We start from the raw sequence: 22500 nt of genomic DNA, 5'->3' as shown, positions 1-22500 counted from the left end.
ATGGTGAAGCAGGGTTGTGGGACAGGCAGGGAGATAGGTAGGCAGCATGGGGTCAGGCAGGGAGACAGGCAGACAACAAGTGGGTCAGGTAGGTAGGCAAGATGGTCAGGCAGGCAGGGAGGTGAGTCAGGAAGGGGGGAGGGGGGACTATTCTAATTAGCACCTGTTACCTGCCAGTGGGATGAGCACAAGCCGACTCCGTTCCAATTAACCCCACACGTAAACTCCCACACCCAATTTACATTAGTGTGTTGCCCCGCTCCTGCACTCAATTCCCGCAACATGGCACACGCAAACGCACGCAACTTTTAATTGGGGCTGGGCGGGCCAATAGGAAGCGAGGTGGACTTTTAGTGGTGGCCAATAGGAAGACGTCGGACTTTTACTGTCGACCAATCAGCGGAGTCCGTGGCGTAAATGTTGGCCAATAGGAAGAAAGGGTCGTTTGGTGTGTGTGTGTGTGTGTGTGTGTGTGTGTGTGTGTACAGTATGTGTGTTTATGTGTCGATATGCACTGCCACATGTACGTATGCATAATGACGTGCCTGTGGGCGTGCGTGTGAGTGGCTCGTGCATCTGTGACGTGACGCGCGTCCATATCCACATGGAGGTCAGGGGGTCACCGGAATTCAGTTATTAGATCAGTGGGAGTATTCACAGAGAAATATTCGCAAAGGAGTATTCAAAGGTGTATTCAGAGAAGTATGCATCTGGAGTATTCACAGAGGGTATTCACGGCGGTATTCACAAAGTATTCACGGCGGTATTCATGAAGGAGTATTCACATGGGTATTCACAAAGAAATTCAAAGGGGAATATTCAGAGCAGGATTCGCAGAAGAGTAGTCAAGAGGTATTCATGGGGCAATATTCATAAGTGGGTATTCACAATGAAGTATGGATAAAAGAGTATTCACAAACTTGTATTCACAATCCTTTTCAAGCTTAACTCTTTGCAAGATTATATTTTATTACACACACACACACACACACACACACACACACACACACACACACACACACACACACACATATACACACACACACACACACACACACACAAACCTTACCAAACACTGCACAAACATGAATTAACGTTAGTGACAGACAGACAGACAGACAGACAGACAGACAGACAGACAGACAGGCACACACACACACACACACACACACACACACACACACACACACACACACACACACACACATACACACACACACACAACTTCCGCCGATGTCCCCAACTCAAGGTATTGGCCGAGATTCGGAGGCCCATACAAACACATTTCCCTATGCGATTTATTCTGTTTATTGCACCTTACTGTCCTTTTCTATTAAATAAATCCTTCCACTATCGCCACACTCTTCCTAAATAACGTACAAAGGGATATTAACCTGCCATATCCAAAAAATAAATCGCTAAGGAAGAGGTTTTAGGGAGCTTACTTTACCAACAAGAATACTGGCTATAGAGACGATCGCATTATAAGTGGCTTCGGTAGTTCCGTAACGCCTCTTCCCAAGCGATTTATTTTGCACATTTTAACTCAGTACCCCCTTGTTGTTGACGCAAACTATGTAGGAACAACAACAACAACAACAACAAAAATCCTGTAACATAAGACAACTGGCAGGATAAATCACTAAGAATAATTTGTTACGAAGATTGACAACACCACCTAGAACACGGAATTAAGTCCGACTGGAGACGACTCGACCGAAGTGAAGTGAAAACAGCAGCAGATGACGTGATGGTGATGATGATGATGATGATGATGATGATAATGATGCGAGGACTGACGACTGATAATGACAATGATGATGATGATGCGAGGGACTGAGGAATGATAATGACGATGATGATGATTATGATAATGATGATGACTGATGAATATGGAAAGGACGGAAAGAGCATTAGGAGCGTTGAAAATGTGCGAAAGGAAAAATCAATGTCTTTAGGTGGGGTTCTGTACAATCGCGTTCAGAAGTACAAATACACACTGCTCCTGTTCGTCTACCTCCTTTACTATCCTTGTCTTATTCTAGTAGTTTAGTCACTCTTGTAGGAGCTGCCTGACATGGGTCAACTGGCTTATTATTCTCTCTTCTTATGTTCTCATGTTTCCCTTACCACCTGGACTCCGTATTTTCCTCAGCTTCGGAGGCTCAATGATACCTTTTCCTTAGCGATTTGTTTTCCATGCTACTATAGTCGGATTCCCGCCCGTTTGCGGCTGAGGTGTGGCCCGCACCTGTGAACAATGGTGCCACGTTTCCCCAACTTGCGATGTGAAACGGAAGCTATTTATGTACAAGGCATCACAAATTCGATAAATTCAGATGAATAAAACTTACACTTGTGTATTTTGATGGATGAATCAACAGTAATCTTATTATGCATAAAATATTTATACAGTAAGACAGAAACATGGCATACATATTGTACAGTGTTGCTAAAAGATATTGTAGTCACTTTTAATGGTTTTTAGCGTAGTTTTAGGGTGGGTAATAATATCACAGTTATGGATATAAGATAATGAGCCTGAAAAAAGAAAAAATATGCCAATATCCAAAGTAAAAGAAATAATTCATATAATTCTTGTGAGTGGCAGCACTGACAGATAGCTTCCCTACAGAGGGAGAGGGAGAGAGAGAGAGAGAGAGAGAGAGAGAGAGAGAGAGAGAGAGAGGGGCAGGAGAGGGGCATGCATTGAATGCATTGTCGGCATCACTAAATATAACAAAACCAAATTAACAAATGAAAGCACAATTATAAATAACTTATAAAAGAATCAAAAGTACTCAGGGTGGCTCACATTTCCCGCCAGGAGAGAGAGAGAGAGAGAGAGAGAGAGAGAGAGAGAGAGAGAGAGAGAGAGAGAGAGAGAGAGGTCTGTCACTGCCTTCTTTGTATTCATTTGTTCCTTTGTACATACTGCACACACTGATATACATTGTTCCTATTGATGCACATATATCTATACACGTAATTTCTCTCTCTCTCTCTCTCTCTCTCTCTCTCTCTCTCCTAATACTGACCACGTGGTAGGTGAATCCAGCCCCCCCTTCCCCTTCCCTCCCTTCTTAATCCCTCCTGGGTGTCTCAGGTCAAATCCCCCTTCACACTTCCCCTCCCCCCTGGACCATCACCCCAACAAACCCACATCCACACTCCCACCCACACCTACACCCACACCCCACTACGTCGGGGTGTATGAATCAGTAACGTAACAAACCTCTCAGCAGACAGTAACTTTGACACTCCATCTACTACTAAATATGACAAAACCAAATTAACAAATGAAAGCACAATTATAAATAACTTATAAAAGAATCAAAAGTACTCAGGGTGGCTCACATTTCCCGCCAGGAGAGAGAGAGAGAGAGAGAGAGAGATAACGGTATAGAAAACGTGGCAACACTGTACACAGGTGCGGGCCACACCACAGCCGCAAACGTGCGCGAGTCCTACTATATTTAACGCTGTCTTGTATATGTATTGTTTATATCTTATAAACACCAATACAGAAGGTAACACACACACACACACACACACACACACACACACACACACACACAGAAGGGATCATTAATGAGCTGCACGCAAAAATCAATGCAATAAGTGAATCAGTTCCACATCCCACCAGAAGAGGACACTACGGTAACCCACACCGGCAGATGCTTTCCCTACTTTTAAACACGACTGTACTTAGGGAGGCACAGGGTGTTGTGGATGCGAGACGTGGCCTTTGCATGCTATCTCCCTATACACCTCTTCCTTAGCGATTTATCTCTGGGAGGGTGGGTGCGCGTTTGGCCACACCTGGAGCCGGGGATGAGGTGAGTCATTTGAGCACTTTCGACAAGCTTTACGTATCCACATTATTTTTTTCAGTAACACGATTTGAAAAGGGTTGTTGCATATTAGGTAAAATGGTTTAGTTATTGTCGTGTGAATATCAGAGTGAAGACACACCTCTGCTTCACACTGATACTGTCCCCGATTCGTGTAGGCGAGATGGCATGACAGGGAAAGGAATAGCACTGCAAGATATGTGGACGGTGACGCAGTGTAAAAGAAAAGGCAGACTTGGGTGTACTACAGTGCGACGGTTAATGGTGAAAAAGGGCGATGATTGATAAAGGTGTATATATGAAAGAGGAACGCCTTCATGTGGGGACACTGATATGACTGGGTGGTGGAGCTGCCTGGTAATACAAACGTCCCCCAATCCCCTCCCTATCCCCCAAAAGAAAGATGATAGACTCTGGGAGAAGAGCTAATGCTACCTGCAATCAACTGGGTTCACGTGAGAGAGAGAGAGAGAGAGAGAGAGAGAGAGAGAGAGAGAGACTGTGTGTGTGTGTGTGTGTGTGTGTGTGTGTGTGTGTGTGTGTGTGTGTGTGTGTGTGTGTGTGTGTGTGTGTGTGTGTTCTTGCGTGTGCGTGCGCGTGTAAATGTGTGTATTATTTTTTAACACCAAAGAGGAGGACACACAACCTACTCTCCCTATAATCCAAACTCCAATTTACGACTCAAAAACTGATTTCAAGTATATTTGTAAATCCGGAATGGACTCACCGGAAAATTGGGTCGCAGGGTGATGGGTGACCTGCCGTGACCTGACCCCATCCCGCCGTGCCTACTTCGAGAGCAATAGTCACGGGAATATTACGGGGGGGGGTTAATATATGACACCTGAGGGGGCTGGGGGTAATTTATGACACCTGGGCTAAGAATTGGGTGCATGGGGGCCCTGAAGAATATTACCTACCAACAGTGCCACCAGCAGGAGTTAGGGATGGGAATATCAGAGGGAAATATTACTGTGTATGAGGAATATCGAAGGAATGCACAATTAGGGGGAAAGTATTAGAGGGTGGATTGAAGGGAAGGATGTGTGGTATATGGAGGAGGAGGAGGAGGAGGAGGAGGTGGTGGTGGTGGTGGCAATAATAATAATAATAATAATAATAATAACCACACTACTATGATAATAATTGAATCAGGAAAACATGGTGAAGGACATGAACTTAAAAATAAATGGTATATGAAATGAAACTTAATGGAACCACGATAAATGAGTGAAGACACTGAATAATACTGGAGAAAATATGGCCAACGAAAAGGGTAAAAAAAAATTATGAGGAAAAAATAAAAACAAAAATAATAAAACTGCAGAAGCTGAACCCCCCCCCTCTCTCTCTCTCTCTCTCTCTCTCATTACGTAGCCATGTATCCTGTCCACTGTAATATTAGCCTATTTTTTACACATAATTTTTTTGTTTTCATATTTTCACAAAGCACTTACTCAGCGTGACTAGTTTTCAATCTCTCTCTCTCTCTCTCTCTCTCTCTCTCTCTCTCTCTCTCTCTCTCCACTTCCTCTTTTCTCATTCTATCCTTTCTCTATTTCAATCCTCATTCTCCCCTCATCTATCTTTTCCTTTTACTCTCCTTCATTCTACCCCTTTCTCTTTCCCCCTCATTCTGTTTCTCCTTCCTTTTGCTTTTTCCTACTCTACCCTCACTCTTTTAACCCTCACTCTCCCCTCATCCTTTCTCTCTTCTTTTCCTCTCTCCTACTCCAACCTCTCTCCGTTTTCCCCTCATTCTCCCCTCACTCCCTCTCCCCTCACCGTGAGTCATTGGTCACCGCCTCTTGGTGTAATCTGCACCCTGCCTACCTCACCATATATCTTACTCACACGCTTCCCTGCCTCCCCTCACTCTTACCCCTCACTCTTTCTGTCACTGTCTCTCTCTCTCTCACTCTACCCCTCAGAACACAAACGTCTCTTCTTCCCCTCGCTATTTTTCTAGCTTTCTGTGTTCCCCTTGCTCTCTACCCTCACTCTTTCACTCTCACTCTCATTCTACCGTCACTACCCTCACTCTGTTACTCGTTATTTCCCCTCTGTCATTCATTCCTCGTCTCACTCTTACCCTCGCCCTTTCTGTCACTCTCTCTCATCCTCATTTTACCTCTCAGAACTCTCACTTTCTTACATGTTTCTTCCCCTCACTGCTCTATCTTTATCATTCCCTCATTCTTTCCCCTCTCTTCCCCATCACTCTTTGTCATAGTCTCTCTCTCTCTCTCTCTCTCTCTCTCTCTCTCTCTCTCCCTCTCTCATCTATCCAAACAGCTCTCATTTTGCTAACTGTCTCTTCCCCTCACTAGTACTCCATCCTTGTGTCTTTCCCTACTTTCTCTCCTCAGTCTTTCCCCTCACTCTTTCTGTCACTCTTTCACCCTCATTCTACCCAAACAGCTGTCACTCTATTAGCGGTCCTTTCCCCTTGCTGCTCCTCTCTCCTTCTCTCTTCCCCTTTACTTTCTCCCCTCACTCTTTCTGTCACTGTCTCTCACCCTCATTCTTCCCTCACACCTCCTACTTTGTTATTTGTCTCTTCCCCTCACTGCTCGTCCATCCTTCTGTCTTCCCCTCTCTTCCCCTTCACTCTTATTCTCTCACTGTCTTTCTCACTCTTATCCTGCTCTCACACCTCTCACTTCAGTTCTCTCAACCCCTAACAACTCTGCCTTCCCCTCACTCTCTCCTCGCCCTCTCTCCCCTTCTGTCTCCCCATCACTCTTTCCTTCACTCTATTCCCCTCACTCTTCCACTGTTGCTTCTTTCTTTCACTCACTCTACTCTCATTCTGTCAATTTTTCCTTCACTTCTATTCCCCTCATCCCCCTTCACTCTTTCACTCCTAGTCCCGTGTGTGTGTGTGTGTGTGTGTGTGTGTGTGTGTGTGTGTGTGTGTGTGTGTGTGTGTGTGTGTGTGTGTGTGTGTGTGTGTGTGTGTGTGTGTGTGTGTGTGTGTGTTGCATGTCTTAGCCTTAACCAATTAATATTCTCTCTCTCTCTCTCTCTCTCTCTCTCTCTCTCTCTCTCTCTCTCTCTCTCTCTCATTTTCCCTTCTGGATCCTCTCATTTTCCTTTCTGTTTCTCATCATCCGTCACACCACACCCCTCTACCATTCTCTCTCTCTCTCTCTCTCTCACCCTTCCACCACCATCCACCACTGTCACTCCACTCTCCACAATATCCTCATGGCTGCTTGTTCATTTGTTTCCCTGGCTTACGGGAGAGAAGGGAGGCTCTCAACACCGTCTATCTATTTTTCTCTTGTTTATCTACTCCTTTGCTCGTTTTTTTAAATGGTCATGATGGTGATGCGTGAGTGAGTGAGTGAGTGGATGTGCTGTGTGTGAGTGAGTGAGTGAGTGGATGTGCTGTGTGTGAGTGAGTGAGTGAGTGGATGTGCTGAGTGAGTGAGTGAGTGGAAGTGCTGTGTTTGCGAGTGAGTGAGTGGGTGTGTTCTGTAACTAAGTGAGTAAGTGGATGTGCTGTGTGAGTGAGTGCGTGGATGTGCTATGTGCGTGAGTGAGTCGTTGAGAGTGAGTGAGTGAGTGAGTAAGTGAGTGGATGACAGTGAGTGAGTGAGTAGATGTGCTGCTAGAGTTAATAACTGAATGTGTTGTGAGTGAATATTGTGAAAGTGAATGAGCGAGCGTGAGATATTGTATGGGAGAGTGAGTGAGTGAGTGAGTGAGAGTAAAGAGTGAGTACATTTGAGGCTGGACGGTAAGAAAAAACAATAGCGGAAATACGAATAGTCTTCACTTTAAAGCACTGTGATTTACATTCATCCACTCACTTGATGTAGTGCTGTCTACTTCTTCCTTCTCCTTTATCATTCTTTTTCTGTCTGCCCTCCTCTCTTCCTATTTCTCCCAACTTTCCTGTCACTTTTTATTACTCTTCTTTCCTTTTCAGGTGGCTTTACATGGAGGAACAAGCCTAATGGTCTCCTATACCATTCATATCGCTGGGTGGTAACCATATAACCAACTATATGTGTTCCCTACGTGTCAACAAGTGGGTTGGCGGAGGGATAGTGTCCCTTCCTGTAAAACTATTAACTCAAAGACAAACGGCCACCCCTTACGGAATCGTGGCGTCTGGCTATAGATGGATAGATAGATTTATTTATTTGCGGGGAAGAATTTCACTCACATATAGGTCCTGAAGAGGTTTAAGTGGGGCAGAAACTGTTTACATCATCACCATCACAACTTGTATTTTCACATCATCATCATCATCATCATCCCGACATCACTTTTCCACTCAAAGACAAGGTGAGGTAGGATCCAGAGAGGAGTAATAATAATAATAATAATAATAATAATAATAATAACAGTTGCCTGTTTACCCATACACATGCTTCACTACCATCATAAAAGCTTTTAACGGCACCTAGCAGCTTACCATCAAAACCGTGCATACGCAAAACCTTCCACAATAATAATAATAATAATAATAATAATAATAATATCATCATCATCATCATCCCGACCAAATTTTTCCACTCAGAGATATGGTGAGGTGTGCAGGGACCAGAAAGCAAGCTAAAAAAATAATGATAGAGATAAATAATTGACACACACACACACACACACACACACACACACACACACAATTCTCTCTCTCTCTCTCTCTCTCTCTCTCTCACACACACACACACACACACACACAAAACGTTCTTGTCATACCTTTGGTGAGAGGAACTAGCTGGATAAATTACGTGCGGTTGGATTTACTTTTGCCGGTATGGGAAAAAAAAAAAAAAAGGTGGAGTCAGGATTCCGTGGGCTTGAAAAGTGTGTGCATGAGTGTGTGGCCCATTTCACCGGGCATGCTGCTGACAGTTCACCCACTGGCGGGCTTCCTCTTGCCTAACTTTGTGGATCCAGACTAAACCCATCCTTACGTGGGGAAAAAAAAGGCCATGATGATGATGATGATGACGATGATGATGATGAAGATGACGATGATGATGATGATGATGATGATGATGAAGATGATGATGACGATGATGATGCTGATGATGTCAGCCTTGTACCAATACCATCCCATTTTCATCGCCCCCTTACTACACTAACACTTTAATATTACAAATAACTTACTAAATATATAGCCTAAAGTAAAAAATAACAAAATGTTTCACAAAATGTTTCACGAACCAAATGTTCTAAGAAGAAAAGTAACCCAGTGTGTGAATGGGGTAGTGAAGGGGTGGAACGACATCACCGCATCTTCCGTCCTGACGTCCCACCTCCCCGACCCGCAGTACTCTCCCTCCACCGACCTGAGCCTCTCGCTGGGTGCGGATGTGGGTGCGGGTGCGGGTGCGGGGGTGCGGGTGGCTCCGGGCTGTCGGATGGCACCCCAGAGGCCTCCCAGGCCACCCAGGCCTCCAATGTCGCCTAAACAGTCCCACTTCACTGCCAAGGACACGTCTGAATTGCATTATCCCCCAGGGGGCGCCGTTGGCCCCCCTCCCTCCCCGCAGGTCACCCATACACCAACGGACTACGGGCGGGTGGGCTGCGGCTGCTTCTGCCTGGCCAGCTGCCTCTACTACTGCGCCTGTTGCTGCCTCAGGTTCTTGCCCATAATCCTGGCCATGCTCGGCCACGGCAGCAAAGGCCGCACCTGAGGCCACTGACGACGCAGCGCAGCCTCGGCGGCTGTGGGGAGGTGTGAATGAATGAATAGTGAGAAAAACCATATAGCACCAGGCCTAGAGGGGCGATGTGGCACTAAGGCAGTGTGGAGAGGCGTGAACGAATGAATGAATAGTGAGAAAAACTAGCACCAGGCCTAGAGGGGCGATGTGGCACTAGGCACTAGAGGGGCAGACCGGGATGTAGAGGTTGTCCTGCCGTTCTACGCGTCATCGTCCTCTGTTGTTACACTGAAATTTAGTGCAATCCGCCTCTACCTGCCCTGGGCAAACAGCCTCACGATGGGCAGACAGCCTCACCCGTGTAAAATGTCCACAGTCCGCATTAAAAAAAAAAATCCGTATAAACAAAAAACGACAGCTACAAGTTCTTGTGGACGTGACATCGCTTGGCTGGTGAATGAAAACACCCTTCTGCCGCAGCTGCCCCGGCCGGCTATATCGGTGCCACCACGTGAAGGCGTCCACCTCCAGCACCATCAGCATCGGCAACAGATGATGCCCTTCATACAGGGACGTCCATCAGATTAAAAGTAAAAAAATCGACAAGGGCCCGTAATTCCGTAGGGTAAGTTCCCTAGGACCTCTTCCTCAGCGATTTATTTCTGAATATGTTTTATTAATATCTTTTTGTGCGTTATTTAGGCAGAGTACGGCGATGTTTGACAGATTTATACAACACAGAATAGGACTGTAAGGTATAACAGGCACAAGAAATCGCTTTGGGATAGGTGTTAGGGAGCTTCCTTAACCGACGAGAATACGGGTCAAGGTATCGTAAGAGTTTGTCCTTTAAATCTCGGGGTCTCTCCTTGGCTGAATAAAATCGTCTGGAGAAAGTATAATAATAATAATAATAATAATAACAATAATCGTATCGTCCGTACCGTATCGTTCATAGAGGTTCCAACGCTTGCATACCATGGCCTTGGTCACCTAAGGACGGCTCGCCACGCTGTTCGATCTCTGGCAGCTTCCCTATTCAGTTCCTCATCCGTGAGGTCACACTCTACGACCTCGTTCCTGGTCTGTTTTGGTCTCTCTCACACTTGTCACTCTCCATCCCCAGTTGTTGCCATTACGCTTGTCCAGTTGTGTCGGGTGAAAGCAAAATTACACACACCTTATCTCGTATGCTATTTACATTTATGTGAGGTCCAATCCAAACAAATTCTTTTAACCTTCTTTCAACTTTCTTTAACCCTTTCTATCCAGAGGGTCTCTCCTTCGTTGAATAAAATCGTCTTAATAATAACAATAATAATAATAATAAAATAATAATAATAATAATAATAATAATAGTGGTAACGATTTCTTTCACCCAAGGACATGTTTTCATTAATTCGTACTAACTACAATTTTTTCTTTATATGCTGGTTTCTCGTACTGAAGGGGTCACTATTCTAGTCAACATGAACTCAGTGGACTACAGGCTTGAGCTGGCCTCCTCCTGCAGCCCAACCACCCTCCTTTCGGGGGATAGGGAGGGTGTTAGGGAGATAGGGAGGGTGTTGGGGGGATAGGGAGGGTGTTGGGGGAACAGGGAGGGTTTTGGGGGGATAGGGAGGGTGTTGGGAAGATAGGGAGGGTGTCTGGGGGATAGGGAGGGTGTTGGGGGGATAGGGAGGGTGTTGGGGGGATACGGAGGGTGTTGGGGGGATACGGAGGGTGTTGGGAAGATAGGGAGGGTGTTTGGGGGATAGGGAGGGTGCTGGGGGGATAGGGAGGGTGTTGGGGGGATAGGGAGGGTGTTGGGGAGATAGGGAGGGTGTTGGGGAGATAATTCATCTCCTTTACCTTTACTCCTTTATTATTCATTACTATATCCTTCTTGCTTTATTATATACTTAATTACATTATCCTTCACTACTTTATTACTTTATCTTCGCTACTTTATTACTTTATCTTCGCTACTTCATTACTTTAGCTTCACATTTACCTTCAGTACTTTTATTACTTCACTGTTTTACCTTCTGTACTTTTATTACTTAATTACTTTACCTTCAGTACTTTATTACATTATCTTCAGTACTTTTATTACTCCAATACTTTATCCTCAGTACTTTTATTACTTTAACTTCAGTACTTTTGTTACTTTATCTTTAGTACATTTATTACCTCATTACTTTATCCTTCCCTATTTCTTCATTACTTTATCTTCACTACCTTTATTACTTTTCACTACTTTATTACTTTACTAACTTATTCGTCTCTTCATTTACTTTACTACTTTATTCGTCTCTCCATTACCTTATTACATTTTATTCATTTATTCATAACTCTGATTATATTCTGTGTTAGTCTCTTGTTACATCTCAGCATTCATTTTTACAGGGTCATGGGAGCCTGAGAGTGCCAATCCCGTCCCCATTAACCCTCTGGTGGTCGGGGAAACTCTAGTATTTTTATTTTAGTACACACCAGACGATTTTATTCAGCTGTCAGAGCGTCATGGAAGCCTGAGAGTTAATGCCCTTTTGTAGGTCATTGATTCAGGCCGTCGATTAAAAAAAAGAAAAAAAGAAAAAAAAGAAAAGAAAAAGAAAGACCTAAACAACATACATGCAAGTGCAGTAAGGCGTAGCGTGGAAACTAAATCGCTAAGGAAGAAGCGCCACGAAGCACTGCCACGTCGACCGTATACGGGCCGGAGTTAACGAAGCGCGCCGGAACATGAGTGGCAGCAGCTGGCCTCACGCAAGTTCCCAAGGCGGCGTAGGAGTTGGCACGTGACGCAGACTCGAGTGATGCACAGAGCTGAGTTCTCTACCACGGGGGCCTACACGCGGTGGCATTGAAGAGGAGTCAACACTGAAGGGTAGTCTACGCGCGCTGGCTCTGTGCACCCTGGACGGAGCACCTGCGTCGTCCACCCAAAGTCAAACCTCCTCGTATTTCCTTGCACCTCACCTGGTCCGACCCTGGTGTGGCGCTGTCTACCACGTATGGACTCCGGACCCTACACGGTGTATGTACTGTACTGTACCTGAAGGACGGCACCACAGAGGCAGTTGCTTACCTGTGATCGATGGGTGTGCTCAGCAAAACACACTCGGGTTAAGAAACAACAACAAACCCCTAAAGCCGCTTGACGAATATTTTGGTTTATTCTTGTTTTCTTCAGACGATTTTATCCGGCACAGGTAAACCCCACAACACTGAAGGGGTTAATGAAGGCTGCACCTAACCCCTCCATTGACGTATGTGCTCCATCCTAAATAATTATTTCATATCAGTATTCACCAAGGAAAATCTAAGCCTGGTCCCTCAAGCAGCAAATATTTACCATGAGAATACGGAAAATATTCTTAGTAAAATAACCATTAGTAAGGAGGACGTATTGAAAGAAATTAATAAGTTAAAACCTCAAAAATCGCCAGGTCCGGACGATATATATGCAAAAATTATAAAAGAAACCAAAGAAGAATTATGTCAGCCACTTTTAACGTTATTTAATGACTCTTTAAGTTCAGGAGAAGTTCCAGAGGCGTGGAAAACCGCAAACGTAGTGCCCATCTTTAAAAAGGGTGATAAATCAGCTGCGTCGAATTATCGTCCGATAAGTCTAACGTCAATAGTAGGAAAAATGTTAGAGTCAATTTTGGCAAATAAGATTAGAGAACACTTAGAAAGATTTAATCTTATAAACGAAAGTCAGCACGGATTCAGGCAAGGACGATCCTGCCTCACAAATTTGTTGTCATTCTACTCGGAGGTCTATGAGGCAGTAGATAGCGATAAAGCTTACGATGTTATTTATCTGGACTTTAGTAAAGCTTTTGATAGGGTCCCACACGAAAGGTTAGTTAGAAAGGTTCGAGCACACGGTATAGACGGCGATATCTTAAAATGGATAGAATCCTGGCTGAAAGGACGAAAGCAGAGAGTATTAATAAATGGAACTAAGTCGGACTGGGGATTAGTAACTAGCGGTGTACCACAGGGTTCAGTACTCGGTCCCTTATTATTTACCATATATATAAATGATCTAGACTTAGGAGTCAATAGCAGCATCAGCAAATTTGCCGACGATACAAAAATAGGGCGTATCATTAACTCGACTGACGATTGCCATTACTTACAAAAAGACCTCGATACATTGTCCAAATGGTCTAAAACTTGGCAAATGGAATTTAACGTTGAAAAATGTAAAGTACTTAACGTAGGCAAGACCATTGGAGATACTAAATACAGCTTAGATAACAAAGAAATTAGCAAATCGGAATGCGAGAGAGATCTAGGAGTTATGATTAGTAACGACCTTAAACCTAGGCAACAGTGTATTAATGCGAGAAATAAAGCAAATAGGGTCCTAGGATTTATTTCGAGAAGCGTGAGCAATAGATCGTCTAAAGTAATACTAAAACTTTATCTAGCATTAGTAAGGCCACATTTAGACTACGCAGTACAATTCTGGTGTCCTTACTATAGAATGGATATTAATTCGTTAGAAAATGTACAGAGAAGAATGACTAAAATGATACATGACGTCCGGAACCTGTCATATGAAGACAGACTGAAAAGACTAAGTCTGCATTCGCTAGAGAGGCGTAGAGTAAGGGGAGACTTAATTGAGGTGTTTAAGTGGATGAATGGTATAAATAAGGGAGATATTAGCAAGGTACTTAAAGTGAGCATACAGGATAGAACTAGAAATAATGGTTTCAAACTAGAAAAATTCCGTTTCAGTAAGGAAATCGGTAGAAATTGGTTTGGTAATAGAGTAGTAGACGAATGGAATAAGCTACCTAGTAAAGTAGTTGCTGCCTCTTCCATTGAGAGTTTCAAGCATAGGCTAGATAAGCATATGACAAATAAGGGGTGGATATAGAATAAAGAAAATCTTATAACCAATACTAATTCAAAAAAAATTTTCTTTTCAGGTTACACTATGATAGTCTCTATTCTCCTTTCACACTTTCCTGTAAAATGTCCACGCCAGTTTTTCTATACGGCGTGGTGTTCTTTCTGACTTTTTCCTGCCGGCTTCGGCTGGAGGGTTTGGAGGGCGGGGGAGAGCCTTCTTCTTTGCTGTCCTTATCTCATTCTAGTAGTTCAGTTACTCTTCTAGGAGCTGCCTAGCATGGGCCAACCGGCCTACTGCAGTTATCCTCTCTTCTTATGTTCTTATGTTCATTTCCAAAACTCTCTCGTAGGCTGAATGAAATCGTCTGAAGGTGGCAAGGATGAAATAAAAACAGCCATCAGAAAGAAGGGATTATTCTGGGCAAAACTTACGATCTTTTCGCCTTGGCATGTGGTTCAGTTAAAAAAAAAAAAAAAAAAAAAAAAAATGTTCTATATCTTTTCCGCAGCCCTTCAACCCCCCTCCGTTCTCTCCGCCTCTGTCTCCTCCAATTCCCCCTCCACCCCTGTCTCCTCCAATTCCCCCTCCACCCCTGTCTCCTCCAATTCCCCCTCCACCCCTGTCTCCTCCAATTCCCTCTACACCCCTGTCTCCTCCAATTCCCCCTCCACCCCTGAATCCTCCAATTCCCCCTCCACCCCTGTCTCCTCCAATTCCCCCTCCACCCCTGTCTCCTCCAATTCCCCCTCCACCCCTGTCTCCTCCAATTCCCTCTACACCCCTGTCTCCTCCAATTCCCCCTCCAACCCTGTCTCCTCCAATTCCCCCTCCACCCCTGTCTCCTCCAATTCCCCCTCCACCCCTGTCTCCTCCAACTCCCCCTCCACCCCTGTCTCCTCCAATTCCCCCTCCACCCCTGTCTCCTCCAATTCCCCCTCCACCCCTGTCTCCTCCAATTCCCCCTCCACCCCTGTCTCCTTCAATCCCTCCCCTCCACCCCTCTCTCCTCCAATCCCTCCCCTCCACCCCTCTCTCCTCCAACTCCGCTCTCCATCCCTATCTCCTCCATTCCCCCCCTCCCCCACTCCCTTCTCACCTAACAGCATGTCTCTCTCTTTCCTCCCTATCCTTCGTCTCCTACTCCTGTCTCCCTCTTTCTTCCCTCTGTCTCCTCCTTCCCTTTCTCCCCCCTTCTTCCTTCTGTCTCTCTTATTCCTCCCTATCTCTCTCCCTTTCCTCCCTGTGTTTCTCTCCTTCCTCCCTCTGCCTTTTTCCTTCCTGTTTCCCTCCTTTTTACCCCCCCCCTCTCTCTTTCCTCCCTCCCTGTCACCCTTCTTCCTCTCTCTGTCCCTTTCCTCCCTGTCACTCTCCTTCTTCCCTCCGTCTTTTTCCTTCCTGTCTCCCTCCTTCATCCCTCCCTCTCTCTCTTTCCTCCCTGTCTCCCTCCTTCCTCCCTGTCTCCCTCCTTCCTCCCCCTGTCTCCCTCCTTCCTCCCCCTGTCTCCCTCCTTCCTCCCTGTCTCCCTCCTTCCTCCCTGTCTCCCTCCTTCCTCACTCTGCCTTATGCAACAGACGAAAATAAACAAAATAACCAATATAGGTAAATAATTATAGAAAAAGAGACAATGGAGTAAACAAAACGACATATATATAAACATTAGTCGCTCCTGAGATTTTAATTATTTTCCTGTGTAAGTACGATGATGAGTAAAAAAAAAAAATTGTGAAGGAAGGAAAATGCAATTAAAAAAAAGAAAAAGTAACTGAAAATGAGACAATGGAGTAAAGAAAACGAGAGATAAACATTAGACACTCTTGAATACGATAATTTTGCTGCCTCGATACAATAAGAGAGAAAGAGAGAGAGAGAAGCACATTACCATGCTGAGTAAGATTATTTGTAGAAAGAGAGAGAGAGAGAGAAACGACACATGCTGAGTACGATTATTTGCAGAGAGAGAGAGAGAGAGAGAGGTACATTAGAGCATGCTGAGTACGATTATTTGGCTGGCTAGGTGCGATACCGCTCCAGAGGCTATTGTACCTAGGTAAAGACGAGGATAAGGACTCTAATCGCTTCAGGTATTAATTAGGCTACCTGTGAACCCAGGAATAATATCAGAACTCTCTCTCTCTCTCTCTCTCATTTTCCTTTCACTTACGTCACACCTTTCTCATATCTCTCTCTCTCTCTCTTTTTCCATTATTACGGCTCCCTTTTCCTTTCCCCTTCCCTCATCTTCCTCTTCTAGAACCTTCCCCTCTCCCAACCTCTCCTTTCCCCTTTCACCTTCCTCCTCTCCTGCATCCTCTCTTTCCCCTTCCCCCTCTCCCCTCTCTCTGACTTCTCCCCACTGCCTACTCTCTCTCCATCTCCCTTCCCCTCCCTCTATTCCTCCCCTTCCCCCTCTTCCCCCTACCCCCACACCTGCCCACACCTACAATTAGCCTCCAGGGGTCACAGGTGGGCAGGGAGGTCGAAGGAGGTCAGTTGGTCAGGCAGTGGCTCGTGTCTCACCTCCACACCTCCAGACGTCACAGAAAGGGGGGGGGGTGAGATGGGAAGGAAGGGGAGGGGGGAGGGAGGGAGGGAGAGGGGAAGGAAGAAGTATAGCCCAGAATGTTCTCACCCATTCCCTCTTCTCTGCAGCCTCCCAAACCACGTTTCCCTGCTAATTCTTCCCTCTAATATTTCACGTTTCCCTCTAATTATTCCATTCAAACACAAATTAACATCAACATAAAAAAAAATGTCAGATTAACCAAATGACCTGAAACCAAGCCAACGGTATACAGAGACAATTAACTTGTTCAGTACGATGATGTCTGTTTGTCTTTTTTCTTTCTCGCTGCTACTAGACGATTTTCTTCAGCTAGGGAGAGACACGAGGGAGTGACGGGGTTAATGATGGCTGTGTCTAACCCCTGACCTTGAAAATTTTAACCCCTTGACCTCGAAAAATCTATCTTTTGAGAGGCAGAATAGCTGAGACTAACGAGAATAAAATGGGAATAAATGTTCTTGGCTAAAAGCGTTAAGACCAACACAGTAATGAGATTCACTGACAGATTAATCAAATTTCATCCCATCCTCGTCACTGTGCAGTTCCCGAATGCGACCACATTTGGAGTACAGGGTCAAGTTCTGGTTTATATATTACAAAAAATATATAGTTCTGTGAAGGATGACAAATACAACAATGAAAAAGAAAAAACGAAAAAAAACTTGGCTGAAAACAAATCATACTTAAAAAAAAAAAAAAAAAAAAATCTATGGATGCGGGAGAGAGTACTGTGAAAGGGTGACAAATTAAAAAAAAAAAAATGAAAGAAAACACGAAAAACAAAACTTGGCTGAAAACAAATCATACGAGGACAAAATAAAGATATATAGATGCGGGAGAGAGTACTGTGAAGGGGTGACAAATATAAATGGAAAAAGAAAAAACAGAAAAAAAAACTTGGCCAAAAAAAATACATTGAACAAAAAATATATATGTAGATGCGGGTGACAGTACTGTGAAGGATGAGGGAAAAAAAAAAAAGAAGGGGGGAAGAAAAACGAAAAAAAAAAAAAAATGAAAAACCAAACTAGGCATGTCTAGCTGAACAGAATCCGATTTATTTATTTATGTGCAGACTGAAAAGATTTAACCTATTTATATAACTTTTTTCGAATGGCATGATAATTTGGCAGATGATAAATATTTAATTAGATATCAAGGCAATGACTAAACAATTACCGGCAAACGTTTCGGGTCAAATAAAGGAAAGCATTTATTTTTCAGTAATGCTAATAACTAGGGAAAATTTTGCCTTACAGGGCGATAGAATGATACAGTCCTACTATTTACAAGTCGTTTGCATGCACCATTAACTTAAAATTGTCAGCTTAGCAGGTCCAGTGTTAAGTACGTTTTCAGAATTATAATTTTTCTCATCCAGTGTTATGTATGTGTTTAGAATTATTGTTTTTCTTACCCACTGTTATTTACGGTTTCAGAATTATAGTTTTCCTTACCCAGTGTTATTTACGTATTCAGAATTATAGTTTTCCTTACCCAGTGTTATTTACGTATTCAGAATTATAGTTTTCCTTACCCAGTGTTATTTACGTATTCAGAATTATAGTTTTCCTTACCCAGTGTTATTTACGTATTCAGAATTATAGTTTTTCTTACCCAGTGTTATGTACGTTTTCAGAATTATAGTTTTTCTTATCCAATGTTATGTACGTTTTCAGAATTATAGTTTTTCTTATCCAATGTTATGTACGTTTTCAGAATCATAGTTTTTATTTTATTTTTTTTTCAGATGACGATCAATTACAGCAATGCATTTCAAGTTACTTATTAGCTAACTTTATCTTACTAATTTCCTTACGTTCATGTGGTGTGCATTTTCTGTTCATATCTTTGTTAGAAATTTCCTGGCTTTTTTTTCCTCCACCCTGGTAGTCCCTCTTACTTTTTCCTGCCGAACTCTGCTGCTGGATTTGGTGTTTTGCTGTCTTAATCTGACTCATAGGATAAATATCATAGTCACAGTGTACCCTTTGACCCCTTGACTACTGGCGTCTCTCTCTCTCTCTCTCTCTCTCTCTGCAAATAATCGTACTAAACATGATCTAATGTGTATTCTCTCTCTCTCTCTCTCTCTCTCTCTCTCTCTCTCTCTCTCTCTCTCTCTCTCTTCAGACGATTTTTTTCAGGCCAAGATAGACATTTCGATAGATAGATAGATATAGCCTTAACAAATCTCTTGATTACTACAAATCTTCCTACACAGAATAAAATCGTCTGGAACTGAATAAAATCGTCTGAAGGAAACAAGAATTAAATGTAAATAATGTGTCATGAGGGTGAAGAGGTCAAATTAGTGCCAGGAAAAAATCGGTAGGTCTGCCTGCTGTTTGGATTCCTTTGTACTCCATATGAAGAGGAGGGAAGAGGAAAGAAGGAGAGGAAGAGGAAAAAGAAAGCAGATGAGAGGAGTGGAGAGGAAGAGGAAAGGAGACGAGTGGAGAGGAAGAGGAAAGGAGACGAGTGGAGAGGAAGAGGAAAGGAGAGGAATGGAAAGGAAGAGGAAAGAAGAAGTGCGGAGAGAAAGAGGAAAGAAGAGGAGAGGAAAGGGAGGAAAAATGGAGGAAGAGGAAATAAAAAAAAAGTGGAGGAAGAGGAAGTAAAAAAAAAAAGTGGAGGAAGAGGAAGTAAAAAAAAAAAAAAAGTGGAGGAAGAGGAAGGAATGAAAAGTGGAGGGAGAGGATGGATGAAGAGAAAGGGAGAGAGAGCAGACAGGGGAAGTGGAAGAATGAAAAGAAAAATAGGGAAGAAAAAGGCAGAAAGGGGAATTGGAAGAATGAGGAGGAGGAGGAAAGAATGGGAAGAGAAAAGAGGGAGAGAGGAAGGACAGGGACGGAAGAGGACAAAAGAGGGGGAGGGAGATATAAGAGAAGGGGAGGAGAAAGAGGAGTGGAGGTAATGGGAATGGGAAGAGGGAGTGGGAGGAATGAAAGGAAAGGGGAATGGAGAGAAGGAAGGGTATGGAGGGTGGGAGAGATAAAGAAGAAAAGGGGGAAGTGAATGGTAGGAAGGGAGAGAAAGAGGACGGAGGGAAAAATGGGGGAGGAGGAGAAGAAGGAAGGGAGGGGAATGGTTTCAAGTGAAAGAGGAGGGATGGAGGGAAGGGTGAGTGGAGAGAGGATTAGAAGAGAGACGGAAAGAGGAGGGAAGAGATGGGTATGAGAGAGAAAGGAGAGAGAAATGGTAGAGACGGAATTAGAGAAGAGACGAATGGTGACGAATATGAAAGGAACGAAGTCTCTCTCTCTCTCTCTCTCTCTCTCTCTATCTATCTATCTATCTATCTTTGTCTATCACTATCTCGTCTCATGTTCCTTAGATCTTTTAATAATCTCTGGTTCGTTCTATATGGATGTTTAGAGAGAGAGAGAGAGAGAGAGAGAGAGAGAGAGGGGGGGGGAAGATACGCGACAGAGAGAGAAAAAGAACAAGAGGGGGACAAGTGCAAAAATAAGCGAGCAAAAAGAGAGAGAGTGGGGGGAGGGGGGGAGGAAGGGAGGGGAATTTTGAGAGTGAAAGAATAGGGGAGAGAAGGGAAGGAGGAGGGGGGGAAAGGCGGGGGGACTGAGAGGGGAGGGAGGACGGAGAGGGGGAGAGAATTTTAAGTGACAGAAAGGAAGGGACTGGCAGATATAGAAACAAAGATGGAAGGGAAAGGAAGGGAAGGGAAGGGAATGGAAGGGAAGGGAAGGGAAGGGAAGGGGAAGGGAAGGGGAAGGAAAAACATTATTGGTACTGCTGAAATACACTATCGGTACCGCAGAAAAACACTATCGGTACTACTGAAAAACACTATGGTACCGCAGAAAAACACTATCGGTACTGCTGAAAAACACTATCGGTACTGCTGAAAAACACTATCGGTACTGCTGAAAAACACTATCGGTACTGCTGAAAAACACTACATTGCTGAAAAACACTACACTGCTGAAAAACACTATCGGTACCGCTGAAAAACACTATCGGTACTGCTGAAAAACACTATCGGTACCGCTGAAAAACACTATCGGTACTGCTGAAAAACACTATCGGTACTGCTGAAAAACACTATCGGTACCGCTGAAAAACACTATCGGTACTGCTGAAAAACATTACATTGCTGAAAAACACTACACTGCTGAAAAACACTATCGGTACCGCTGAAAAACACTATCGGTACCGCTGAAAAACACTATCGGTACCGCTGAAAAACACTATCGGTACTGCTGAAAAACACTACACTGATGAAAAACAGTATCGGTAGCGCTGAAAAACACAAAGGAATGTACGGTATTATTCTGAAGTGTATATGTCAAACAGAAGGATGAGGAGGGGTAAGACAGATGTAGGAAAGGGAGGATGGAAGGGAGGAAAGGTGAAGGGAGAAAATGGTTAGAAACAGGGAGAAAAAGGGAGGGGAAACGTAGAGGTAGAGGAGAGGATGGGAAGTGAATGTTTGGGGGGAAGAGAGAGAGAGGAAAGGAAGAGGAGCAACGAGGTGTGAGTGAGGAAGGGGAAGGGTGGGGGGAGGAAAGGAAAAGGAGGGGTAGAAGAGATGTATGGTAAGAGGAGGGGGAAGGGGAGGGGGAAAGAGAGAAAAGGGATATCAGAAACGAAGAGGAACGAGAGGAAAATGACGAATTAAGGAAGGAGAAGGGAAAGAAATGTTAGGTAGAGAGAGGAGGCGTAGGGAGGGAGGGACAGGTGTGATAGGGAGAGAAAGAGGGAGGGAGGGGCAGGTGTGATAGGGAGGAAGGGATAGATGATAGATAGGAAGGGAGAGAGGGAGGGAACGTCTCTCCTCCCTAGGTCACCTCCCCAAGGACATCAATCATCAGTGGGGATTTATATGTGCCTTCACTCCCTCCCTCTCTCCATCCCCCTCCCCTCCCATCCTCCCCTCTCCCCTCCCTCCCCTCTTCTCCTCCCTCTCTCCTCCTCCCCTCCCTTTCCCTCTCCTCTCATCTCCTCTCCTCACCTCCCCCTTTCACTTACCTCCTCCCCTCTCCCTACCCCTCACCTCCTGCTCCCTCTCACTATCTCCCTCCTTCCCTCCCCTCTCTCCCGCTTCTCCCTCCCCCCCCCTCTCTCTCTCTCTCTCTCTCTCTCTCCAGGTGGACAATAAGTGTGCTCAGTCACCACAAGACACTCGGGGGGGGGGGGAGGAAGGGAAGTGGAGAGGGAAGAGGAGGGAGAAGGGAAGGAAGGAAGGAGGGGAAGGAAAGAAGGGTGGGGGAGGAAGGATGAATCAGGGGAGGGAGGAGAAGGAAGAAAGGGAACGAAGGAAAGAAAGAAGGAAGGAAGGAAGGAAGGGAACGAAGGAAGGAACGAAGGAAGGAAGGAACGAACGAAGGAAAGAAGGAAGGAACGAAGGAACGAAGGAAAGAAGGAAGGAACGAAGGAAGGAACGAAGGAACGAAGGAAGGATGAAGGCTGAATAAATGCATGCGGGGGGGGGGGGAGAAGGAAGCATGGAAAGGAGGAAATAAACAAAAGACGGAACAAATAAAATGAAGGACGGAAATATAAGGGAGGGAGAGAAGAATGAATGAATGAATGAATGACTGAATGAATAAATGAATGGAGGGAGGG

The sequence above is a fragment of the Coenobita brevimanus genome, chromosome 87 (genome assembly GCF_032717465.1).
Source record: "Coenobita brevimanus isolate Jiangsu-jjx chromosome 87, ASM3271746v2, whole genome shotgun sequence".
Taxonomy (NCBI): Eukaryota; Metazoa; Arthropoda; class Malacostraca; order Decapoda; family Coenobitidae; genus Coenobita; species Coenobita brevimanus.
Note: the sequence above shows the minus strand (reverse complement) of the source record.